Raw genomic sequence first — 12120 nt, forward strand, 5'->3', positions numbered from 1 at the left:
ATAATAGAGGGTTTTGGCAAAACAACGTGAGGGTTTCTGGGATGAGAACAATCAGTAAAGAAAAAAAATTAACCGCTTGAAACGGTATTCAATTTTTCTAATAAAATTATTTAATGGTTCAGATTAATTTATATGTATCCAATGGTTTAAAATTAAGGTGTATATAATGTGCACAATTTAATCATGTGCACATCCCAACAGCCCCCTTTGTTTTATCTATTAGTTGCTGGAGTTTTTATTTTACATACAAGTTTTTTGCAGACTATATATTTTAGGGTAAATTACACACACACACACACAAAATTAAAAAATAATTAAATTCAAGGTTTGGCATGTTTTTCAATTTAAACCCTAGAGTGTCAATTGTAACAATTAAAATCATGATGTTATTTCTGTGTCATAATTTGCCCCCTTTGTTCATCTTTGTTTATATTCATTTATTTTCTTCCTTCAGGAGCACACATATTTTTTATATTCAAGAGATTGTATAAATTATATTTTGGAGACATTTGTGTAATTATTTTGGAGACAATTTTGTATTTTTGAGGTTATTAATTAGTTAGAATTTTAAATTTGAGGCTAAGTTGATTTTATTAAAGGCCTGACAGTTGGGGTGTTACACAACAAACCATAGGAAGGCCAGGCACGGGAAAAATATGAAATGACCCTTTTGATTTTAATTTTTAAACAGTATTGAATCTGGAAATTTTGTTTTACATTGGTATTTTATGCTCTTGTCTTCATGAATATGCATATTAATATATGATCATGTCTTGGTATGATATTACATATGTCATGGTTATATATCTTTTATTTTAGTCCTTCGATGATGCTCATACTTATGCAAATTTATTCTTTTGTTATTTGGTTGTGCTAACCAACTTGAAACATTAATCTAAACGGAAAACTTAATTGGGTTTTGATCACATGAGTATTATTATGAGATAAAGTTATGTTCAAATTGAATTTGTTAGCAAGACGTGTTTCCTTTTGAAATTTAAAGTCTTGCGCAAATGGTTGTTCGAAACCCTTGAACAAAGTGCTTGTATTCAGACCCTAGGTAGTTTTGGTGTGAGAAGGGAATGGGCAAGGCCCTATTTTACCGTCTCTTTGGAGGCCCTGCGGTTGGCGACACGTGGTATGTAACCGTTGGTAGGCATCTGAGGTAAGGTCTTCAACAAAGCAGCAAAAGAGGGGCATGTCGAACAATCCGCGTCCAATTCTTGTAGTTGGGAGGATTAAATCTCTTTGGGAGATTTCTAAATTACTAACAACTAACCTTGTAACCCTATTTTTTTTTATTTTTTTTTTGTTTTGAATATCATGTTTCCTTTCCTATTGTTGTAATTGCTATTGTGTATTGAATTGAGAAAAATGTACGGGGTATGTGTGCGTTTACTAGGCATTCAAAACTCATGGCGTTTCATGCTAGGTATCAAAGAAACATACGAGGCCGAAGAAGAGCTAGAGACATTTGAAGACTTGTGTTTGTTTTAAAGAAAGTTAGCAGTCATTTTGCTCATGAGTCTATTCGTACTTTTATTTTTGGATTGTAATAGTGATGGAACTCGTTTTGTAATTTAAGATTTGAAACACTGTAATTATTATCTGCTTTTGAAATCCTATGCCCATCTCTATATTACTTATGAGATCTTGTGTTAATACCTCCTAAGATCTGTAAAAAAGATAACTTGCTATCTAAGGTGGTTGGACTTAGAATGAAGGCTATATTAATTCTTCCAACCTTCTTAGGATCTTACTTAACTATTAACTTAAGGACTCTTTAGTGACGTTATCTTAATCCTTATAGTAGAATTTGGGGCATCACAATCTCTCCATTACAAATATGCAATGGAGAAAATTACAATCCACCAAAAACATATTAGAAAATAAATTTTGCTGTCACTTTCATTTCTTTTTTAGCTTAGGTTTAATTTCTTTTTCCTTTTTTACTTTTTATCATATTTTTTACTTTAATAATTAAATAATAAGAACAATTCTAATGGTAAAAGTTAAAAAGATTTTGCTAAAGTTATTCATCTTGCTTGTTTTCACTTTTCAAAAAACACTTTTCAGAAAATTTTACTTTCTTATTTTTCGTATTTTTTTGTTTTTACTGAATTTTTTTTTAATATTTTAAGCAGTTTTTTTTTATTTTTTAGACACACCTAACATAAATACACCTAAAAAGTAAAAAAATTGTAAAAAAAATCTTTTAAAAATTTACTAAATACCAAAAATACAAAAAAAAAATACAAGAATTCAATACATTTTTTGTATTTTTATGTATTTATTAATTTTTTAAAATATTTTTCACAAATTTTTTACTTTTTAGATACATCTAAGTAAGGTCCATCTAAAAAAGTAAAAAAAATGTTTAAAATTTAAAAAATATTCATTAAAAACAAAAAAATACAAAAAACCAAAAAATTCAATTTTTAAAAAACTTAATCTAGAAAACTCAAACCAAACACACTGATTATTATTATTATTATTTTGACTAGCTACAGTTAGGACTATTAAAAGAAATCCAACTTGACTTGTTGTCGATTCGTTAAAAACTCGTTTGCGATTGACTTGTTAGGTAAACAATTCGAGTTTGAATATAATTTTAAGCTTATCAAGTTTTCAAACAAAAGTTGAATTATCTGCTACTTATTTCGATAAGCTCATATGCAATACAAAAAAATCAAGTTACTCAAATTTGACTTAATAAAAATTCATTTGAGAACTACTCGTCATGTAAATAAGACAAAATTTAACATATTTTGAAACTCGTCAAGTTTTAAAATCAAATTGGAACAGTCTACTACTCAGTTTGACTCTATTATCATTAATAGCCTCGTTATAGTGTAAACAGGTTTTTTTTTTTTTTTTTTTTGATTATAGTACTTTAATGGTTCACAATTATTTTGATGTAATCAATGCTAATATCAATTTCTAACGATTAGATCTACTTCTTGAAAAGCATCTAGTGATCATGATTTTAATTCTATTGATGTGGCAAAAATAACTTTGTCAAGCTTAAAATCAAATTTGATGAAGTTTTGGTTTCACTATTTTTTGCAAGGTATTTGACAATAAATTTTTAAGATGTTTAGTCAAAAAATAATTTTGACAAACCTTATAACATTGTCATTAGAGAGTTGCTCTAATGTTATAGCCTATACAAGAAATTAAGAAAGAACGAGTAAAATTTTAAAATTTTATATTAAGCGAAAGGTATACACCTCTCAATATACATTTTATAATTATAGAAGAAAATGACATAATTTTATATTTTTTGAATTATAACTAAAAAAAAAATCATACTCAAATACAAAAAAATCATAACTAAATATCTCAAAATAATATCATAATAATAAAAAAATAATTATAACTTAAAAAAAAATAGTATAAGTAAAGATGAATGTGATATGAGAATATGTACAATAGAATTCTCTTATATTAAACACTTTTAGGAAATTGTTCCACATAATTATTACTTGTCATTACCATGTCTTTCAAGACTCGTTTATTTTCAGAGATAAAATGAATAAGATTAGATAATGAAGGGATTACTCACCCAAGGTTCTTCATAGTCTGAAGGGATTACAAATCCGTACCTCTATAAATAAAAGAAATATAATATTTATTCACTGTTCATCACTGTTAATCTAATCTGGACTACAATAGTAGCAAACAAATGGATTCTCAAAATACTTAGAGCATCCACAATGGAATGACTAAAATTGTTTGTTAAAGTGTGTTATATGATAAAAAGTGATAAAAGTGAGGCCCAAAAATGTGTGTTAAGAGTTTGTTAATTTTAGAGAGTGAGGGGTGGTGCAATGGATGTATTAAGGCTTCGTTTGGGAAGCCATGGTTTGGGCTTTTTTGGCTATTTTAGCCACAAAAAACAAAATAGGCTATTTTAGCCATAACAAACAAAACATCACATCCAACCATAATCATTATATTCTTCTCTCACAAAAAAACTAAAAAAAGCCAAAAAGCCCTTCCCAAACCAAGCTTTTAAGCCCAGGCTAAAATAGCCAAAAAACCCAAAAAGCCAAAAAGCCAACCCACTTCCCAAACGGAGGCTAAAGTGTGTTGAGGGGTGTGGTAAAGAATATATATATATATATATATATATATATATAAGTTGCAGGAGTTGGGAAAGAAGGTAGTCGGACGTCCGGTCTGTCAATCGGTCAATTGTAATTTTTTTTTTTTTTTGAAAGGGTCTGGACGTCCAGGGAGATGATCGGCTGGACGACCCCAAGGCACTTCCCCATGTCCCCATCTCTTTCTCTTGTTGGCTAAAACGCTAGCGACAATCAACAAAGAAATTAACAGCTAACAGTAACACAACTCACGAACACACTTCTTAACACTTCCATTATAAACCCAAAAGATATTGTGACTACCTAAAATTTTGACAACTGACACTATCCCACCATTTAATTAGCCCACTATGGATGCTCTACATAAGTGACGGATAATTTTAAAGGTTCAAATCAATTACATCAAGGAGAAATTATTTTTTTATTGCCAAAACAAGTCCATGTCCCTACTTCATATTAATCGGTTAAAGCAATGGGATTTAATACATTTTTAAAAATAATTAAAAAAATAAATGTTAGGTAATGAATGGTATACAACAATGTGAAATGATTTATCTACATAATTTGTTGTCGTTAGAATTGTTTAAATTTGTGCTAGTTGAATGACCGTTTAAATTTGTGCTAGTTGAATGACCGTCTGGACAATCGACTTCACCGTCGTCTATCGCAATCATTACCTTATAATCTGACATGAATAAATTCAGACAATTTGAATACCACCAAATTCGGTGAATGTAGCATTGTTGATAGAACAATACTAAAAAAACACTAGATAATCACTCTTAAATTGTGGGAAAACATTATGATACACATATAAAAAACTGATATAATTTCATACTTTCTGAGTTATAATTAAAAAAAATAAAAAAAAATATCATAGTTAAACATAAAATGAGACATAACTAAAGATCTCAAGAATTATAATTAAAATAATATTATAATTAAATAAAAAAAATTAATCATAATTAAATAATAAAATTACATAACTAAGAATATGGTATACATGTTTAGAAGTGGGTTGATTTTTTGGCTTTTAAATTTTTTTTAACTATTTTAACTTGGGATTAAAGAGTTTGGTTTGAAAATGATTTTTGATTTTTAAAATTTTTTAACTTTTTGTGAGAGAAAAAATGTAATGATTATGGGTTGAATATGATATTTTATCTTATTAAATTAAAAAAATTATTTTATTTTTTGTGACTATTTTAACCAAAAATTCCCCCAAACCCTCTTCCCAAACCATGCCTTAAATGGGGTGGACATTAGAATTTCCGTACATTGTGACACCATAATATCAATAATGATACAGACCACTAAAACATCACCACTAATGATGTGGCAAGCCAAAAAAAAAAAAAAAAAAACTAAGACACAAAACAACAAAAATGTTAGAGGCCCATGCACATCCCTATGCAACCACTAATTAGTGGTCTGCATTATTTTTCTTATATTATGGAAAATGAGTGAGAGCACTAATTAGTGCTACCACTAATGATGTGGTAGTGGGTCCCACCTCCTGCCACAATTTTGTTGTGTCTATTTTTTTTTAAAAAAGTGAGTGTCACATCATTAGTGGTTACTTTAAAGCACCACTTTTAGTGATTTTTAGCATTGTCCATAATATAATGATCTAAATTCTGTCATTTGCAACGTCACAATCTCGCTACATCATTTATGTTCCTTAATTACCATAATAACTGTTTTTAATTTAAAAATAAAACACCATCAACGTGTTTGGTTTGAATTTTTTGGATTAAATTTTTTAAAAATTAAATTTTTAAATTTTCGTGTTTTTTTTATTTTTAGTGAATATTTTTAAAATTTTAAATATTTTTTTTTACTTTTTTAGATGTACCTTACTTAGATGTATCTAAAAAATAAAAAAAATTAGTAAAAAAATATTTTTAAAAATTAATAAATACATAAAAATATAAAAAATATACTGAATTTTTGTATTTTTGATATTTAATGAATTTTTAAAAGATTTTTTTAATAATTTTTTTATTTTTTAATTATATTTATGTTAGATATGTCTAAAAAAATAAAGAAATTATTGAAAATATTAAAAAAATTTAATAAAAACAAAAAAATTACAAAAAAATAAAAAAATAAAATTTTCTAAAAAATATTTAAAAAAAAAATAGAACCAAGCAAGCCACCCAATAACTTGCCAAAATTTTGTACGCAGCGTTCACAGCTCAGAGACAATATGCTCATCAAATAGCTCGCAATCACAACATTCATCCCACTGCTGCACTCATCTCTCTCTCTCTCTAGCTCAGCAATGGCACCATGGCCCCCATTCCTCCCCATCTTACTCTCTCTCCTCATCTCCTCCTCCCTCACCTCCTCTCTCTCTCCTCCCAACACCACCAAGCCTATCTCCCCCACCAAACCACCCTCAGCCCCATCCCCAACCACATCCCCCTCAATCCCATCCCATTCCAACAAGACCATCTCCCCATCAAAATCCCCATCCACCAAGACCATATCCCCAACCAAACAACCCTCAGCTCCATCCCCAACCAAATCCCACTCACTCCCATCTCCCTCTCCCTCCACCTCCCCATCCCCATCCCCAACAAAATCCCCTCCTTCCACTCCCTCCTCATCTTCCTCTCCTCTTGACCCAAAACAACTCACAGCTCTCCAATCCCTCAACATCCCCACCTCCAAAGACCCCTGCTCTCCACCACCTTCCTCCCTCCACACCGCCGCCGTGTGCGACGGCTCCAAACCCTTCCGCCACCTCCTCTCCCTCCGCCTCGCCAATTGCTCCGCCGACGTCGAGATCTCAGTCACCGCCCTCAAATCCCTCTCCACTCTCACCAACTTGGAATTCATCAACTGTCCCATCACCCCAGTACACTTCCCCTCAGACCTCGCCTCTAATCTCCACTCCTTCACATGCATTCACAGCCTCAAGAAGCTCACTGGAGTTTGGCTCAGCCGGTTACAAAACCTCACAGATTTGACTGTCTCCGGCGTCACCGTCAATGCCCGTGGTCCTTCAATCGTACTTGGAGCCATGAAAAAGCTCAAATCAGTGACCATTTCTCAAGCAAATCTCACTGGGTATCTCCCTAAACACTGGCATTTGAACCTTACCCATGTTGATTTGTCTGGTAATAGGCTCAGAGGAAAGATACCCAGTTCCATAACCCTCCTTGAAAACCTTCAGCTCTTGAATCTCTCTTCAAATCTGCTAATTGGAGAGATACCCACTTCAATTGGGGACTTGTTGTCCCTCCAAAACGTGTCTTTAGCTTCAAATTCTCTGTCGGGGTCGATACCCGAATCGTTGGCATCGATACCAGCAATGGTTCACCTCGATCTGGGTTCGAATCAGCTCAACGGGACGGTCCCAAAGTTCATTGCGAATATGAAAGGCTTGAAGTACTTGAATCTTGAGAAGAACAACTTTGATGGGGTAATGCCATTCAATGCCTCTTTCATAAAGAGATTGGTTGTGTTCAAGATTGGTGGAAATACCAATTTGTGTTACAACCATTCAATTTTTTCTCCCAAATTGAAGCTTGGGATTGCTCCTTGTGACAAGCATGGATTGCCCCTTTCCCCACCGCCAGCAAAGGACTCGTCGGCTGCTGATAGTAGCGACGGCGCAAGCACTGATGATTACAGTATGGCAGATGATAGTAGTAAGAAAAAGAAAAAACCTCAAGGACCAAGCAAGGTTGTTCTTGGAGTGGCAATTGGGCTTTCTTCAGTAGTCTTTCTTATTATTTTCTTGGTGCTTATCTCAAAATGTTGTCGGTGAAAAAAAAAAAAAAAAAAAAAAAAACAGAATTGTTTGTTAATTTAGAGTGGCAAAAATCGTAACGTTATTTAATTGAATGTACATTTAATCTTGAATAAAGTGTATTTGCAGAGGTGGCAGAAAGAGAAATGGTGAAGTTGATGTGATTCTTTTTGCTTTTTTTTCTTTTTCTTTAAGATTCAAGGTTTACCTTTTCTTGACACGTACGTAGTTTCAGCATCTATGTTCATGTCTTTTTTGTATGTGCTTTGCTTGAGTTTGGTTTGTTATTATTCCACTAGCAACTTCAAGACTAGCTTTCCTAAAATGCAGATTTGTATGACTCATATTGATTGAATCTTTCTGTTAAATGAGGATGTCAAAGTATTAAATTGAAAGAATAATGGCACACGTGTGGCATGGACATTTTTTGTGCGTGACATTATCAATTTCCAAATAAGTAGTTATTTTCATGTATCTAATTGAGACCATAACAATGTCTTGACTCTTGAAATTGTTGAACAATCTTCACTATATTTAAAAGATTTAATTCTATTGTGTACACAACAACAAATAGAAATTTAAAGAAATAAAGAAAAGGAGAGAATTTGTTTGATTACAAAAATCAAACTCGAAATAAAAAAAAATAAATAAAAACAGATTTTATTTTGTTACAAAAACAAAAATAAAATCTGATTAAAATAAATAAAAACAACACTGAAAATAAATTAAATAACTTACTTGATTTAATTTCTTCGAATTATTTTCTGATCAAGTCCAGTGTTTAACACTGTGTCCTTAAGACAGATTCGTCCTCTCCACGGTGCTTTCAGAATTCGGACGTCTATCTCCCAGGATGAAATGATCTTACCACAAACAATAGCAGCACTACAAATTGTTTGCCTTACGAACACACTAAGTATTTACACTCTTTCTTTCGGAAATAAAATGCAACAAGATGAAGAATATAATTTGCAGAAGATGGAGTACGAAAAATCTGAGTTAAATCCAAATGGGAGGCTAGTCTATTTATAAATGTTAAGGTGGCTTTTCGTTTTGAATTGAACAGGTATGAAACCTGTTAGATTCAAATTTAAACAGATTTGAATCTGTTTATTCAAACAGATAGAAACGGGAAGGGCCCTGTTTGGATGAACAATAAATCCAAAACTGTTTAATTCTGTTTGAAAACGGGAAGGGCCCTGTTTGGGTGTGCACTAATTCCAAAACAGTTTATTTCTGTTTGAAACCAGGAAGGGCCCTGTTTGGATGAACAAAAAATCCAAACCAATTTAATTTGAATTATGGATTTTATTTTAATAAAAAATAAAATTAAATTAAAATGTTTTTGGCCCAAAAAGATTAGAAGCCCAACCACACACCCGCGCCTAGCCCAGCCTGGACGGTGGTGCGCGTGTGGTGATTTTTGGGTCCAATGGGTCTAGCCCATTTTGCCCATAACCTCTCCCTCTAAAACACTTGGGTACCCCTTGGGGCACACCCCAAGTATCTCACCCTAAGCCTTATAAACCCTTTCAAAACTTCCCACCAAATCAATGTGGGACAAGCCAATTTACAACCTTAAGGAATTTCCACCAAAACTCCATTTCCATGGAGCACACTTTGGCTTCAATTTCCCATTCACTCGGTAATGGTTTTGAGCAACCAAATATACCACGTGAATCACAACGCGGCATAGAACGCGTTACCACTTTGACCCGAGTAAATCGACACTCGGGGCCCACCTAAAAAATAGACCAAACTTGAGGAAAAAATTCTAGTTTTATCCAAAAGTTTATAACCATTTCCAACAGAAACAAGTATTTAAACATAACAGTCTTGGTAGACAAATGAAGATCCCAATCTGTTATGACAACCTTTGAAGCTTTTGCTGCTTCGGTAGTGTTTTGATCAGTTAAGAGGTAGTGATGACTCATTATCTTAAATTGGCTTGTTTCCAATTTTCTCTCTTCCTGCAGTGTTGTTTTGATATAAAATATATATGCTATATAACCCTCAATGGCATGTGTTTAATTGCAATTTATTTCAGAACAACAAAATGTGTATTGGGAATTCCATTCAATGCATTGGTCATAAAAGAGATCGGGGTTGTTCAAGATTGGTGGCAACACCAATCTTTATTACAACCATTGCATTTACCCTTTCTCCAGTTGCCGGCAAAGGACTCGTCCAGTGATGATAACAGAGATGGCGAAAGCACAGAAAAAGTGTTAGACGATTATTACAGTATTTGAGCTGAGAGTAGATAGAAGAAGCAACATCCTCATGGACAAAGTAAGTTTGTTTTTGAAGTGGTAGTAATTGGGCTTTCATCAGTAGATTTTCTCATTATTTTCTTAGTCCTTGATAAAACAGAATTGTTGGTTAATTTAGATTAGAGGGAGAAGAGGATAAGTTGATATGAATTTATGTCAATTCATTGTACATTTAATCATGACGAAGAGTAGTTGCAGAGGATAAAGAGCAGAGATGATTGTTTTTTAACTGCTTTTTAATGGATGATAGTGATATTTTCTTGCTCTGTTTTGGTATTTTGTTGAAGAGAACTTTGTTTTCCAACTCCTGTTACGCTGTATTTGATTGGGAGATTTGGAGAAGGATTTAAAAAGAAAAATAAAAAAAATATATGAAATTAAATAAAATGTGAATAAAATACATTTCACTTACATTTTTCATTTTTTTTTTCAAATTTCTTTTCAAATCTCCCAATTATACACGGCATTAGGTCTACTGGCCAGGCAGCCCAATCATTTTTTGAGGCTTGAGCAAGATTTGAAATTGAGGTCTTCTGACATTGAAATATATATTTAAATAACTATTCTAATTTTTTTTCAATCCAAGTTTTTTTTCCCCGGCTTTATAAGTTACAAATTACTAATTAAAACTTTATAATCAAGTTTTTCTTACCATCCTTTTAAATTGATAATATAGTTAATTCATTAAATCTTTCATATGATTTTAGTCAATCTTAAATAAGATTTGTAGATATTGTTGCACTCAAAAAAATAATTTAATATTTTCCTATAATACATTATGTTAATTGAAGTGTTCTTAAATCTTAATTACAGAAAACCTTTGAGATCAGCAATTTTTTTTAACCATCATATGTAATAATTTTAATTTTTTAATTGAAATTAGAGAATAAAAATATCTTAATACATTTAAAATCAAAAGTTTAAAAAAAATGTTGTTTTTTATTTGAAAGATTATAGCAAATGGACCGTTTCTTTTATTTTTTCACAATAATAACCTCAAATAAAATTATTGAAAATGATATCATTCAGTTTGTTTGGTATCGGATTTCTGAAAATAATTTTTAGAAAATTCTACTTTCTTATTTTCCGTATTTTTTGTTTTTACTGAATTTTTTTAATATTTTAAGCAATTTTTAAAATTTTTAGACATACCTAATATAAATATACCTAAAAAGTAAAAAATTTGTAAAAATAAACTTTTAAAAATTCACTAAATACCAAAAATATAAAAAAAAAATACGAGAATTCAGTACAATTTTTATATTTTTATGTATTTATTAATTTTTTAAAATATTTTTTCACAATTTTTTTACTTTTTAGATACATCTAAGTAAGGTGCATCTAAAAAAGTCAAAAAAAAATGCTTCAAATTTTAAAAATATTCACTAAAAATAAAAAAACAGAAAAACAAAAAACTCAGTTTTTAAAAAACTTAATCCAGAAAACTCAAACCAAACACACTGAAAAATTTTGGGACATCCCATCTCATAATTAAACCCATACACCACTACATCATGAATTAGGATTTATGAGAGTACTTACCTTCATCACCACCCATCCATCTTTTCCAAATCTCACCTTCAAAACTTACCCACCTTAAAAATTTTAAAAACCTTTTGGCGGTAATATTCCGACAATAAAGGTAGAACCCGTTTGATTACCTACACTTCTCCTGCAATGATAATAAGTGAAAGATTTTTTGGTAACCACAACTCCATGAGACGAGATGAGTACAGCAATAAAAGTTCAGAGGAAGTTCATAAATTTGATGGTATTCTTTACTCAAAGGAGATTGGCCTTATAGTGTAAGTTTCTTTAAAAAAATGGCAAAAATAATAAATTTTGTTTGTCATTTTTTTGGGGACTGAACTCCCGAACATATGACCGAAATTCGGAAACATAAGCCCAAATATTGTTTATTTGTTCGAGAACCGATAACTGAACATTTATTATTTGTTTGGGAATTGGTAACCGAACATTA

The 12120-nt window shown here is 31.4% G+C and overlaps 1 long non-coding RNA gene and 1 pseudogene across 2 annotated transcripts; both read left to right on the forward strand.

Moving 5' to 3' along the window:
• Positions 1-6322: 6322 nt before the first annotated feature.
• Positions 6323-8007, forward strand: LOC145798749 (receptor-like protein 51 pseudogene; annotated as a pseudogene). The gene has a single exon (XR_014340259.1). The product of XR_014340259.1 is annotated as a receptor-like protein 51 pseudogene (transcript).
• A 1669-nt stretch (positions 8008-9676) lies between these two features.
• Positions 9677-10405, forward strand: LOC145798750 (uncharacterized). The gene is made up of 2 exons (XR_014340260.1): positions 9677-9785; positions 9914-10405. It is a non-coding gene; the product is annotated as an uncharacterized LOC145798750 (long non-coding RNA).
• The last annotated feature ends 1715 nt before the right edge of the window (positions 10406-12120 follow it).

Source organism: Camellia sinensis, chromosome 9 (genome assembly GCF_055761805.1).
Source record: "Camellia sinensis isolate YWXY chromosome 9, ASM5576180v1, whole genome shotgun sequence".
NCBI classification, from domain to species: Eukaryota; Viridiplantae; Streptophyta; class Magnoliopsida; order Ericales; family Theaceae; genus Camellia; species Camellia sinensis.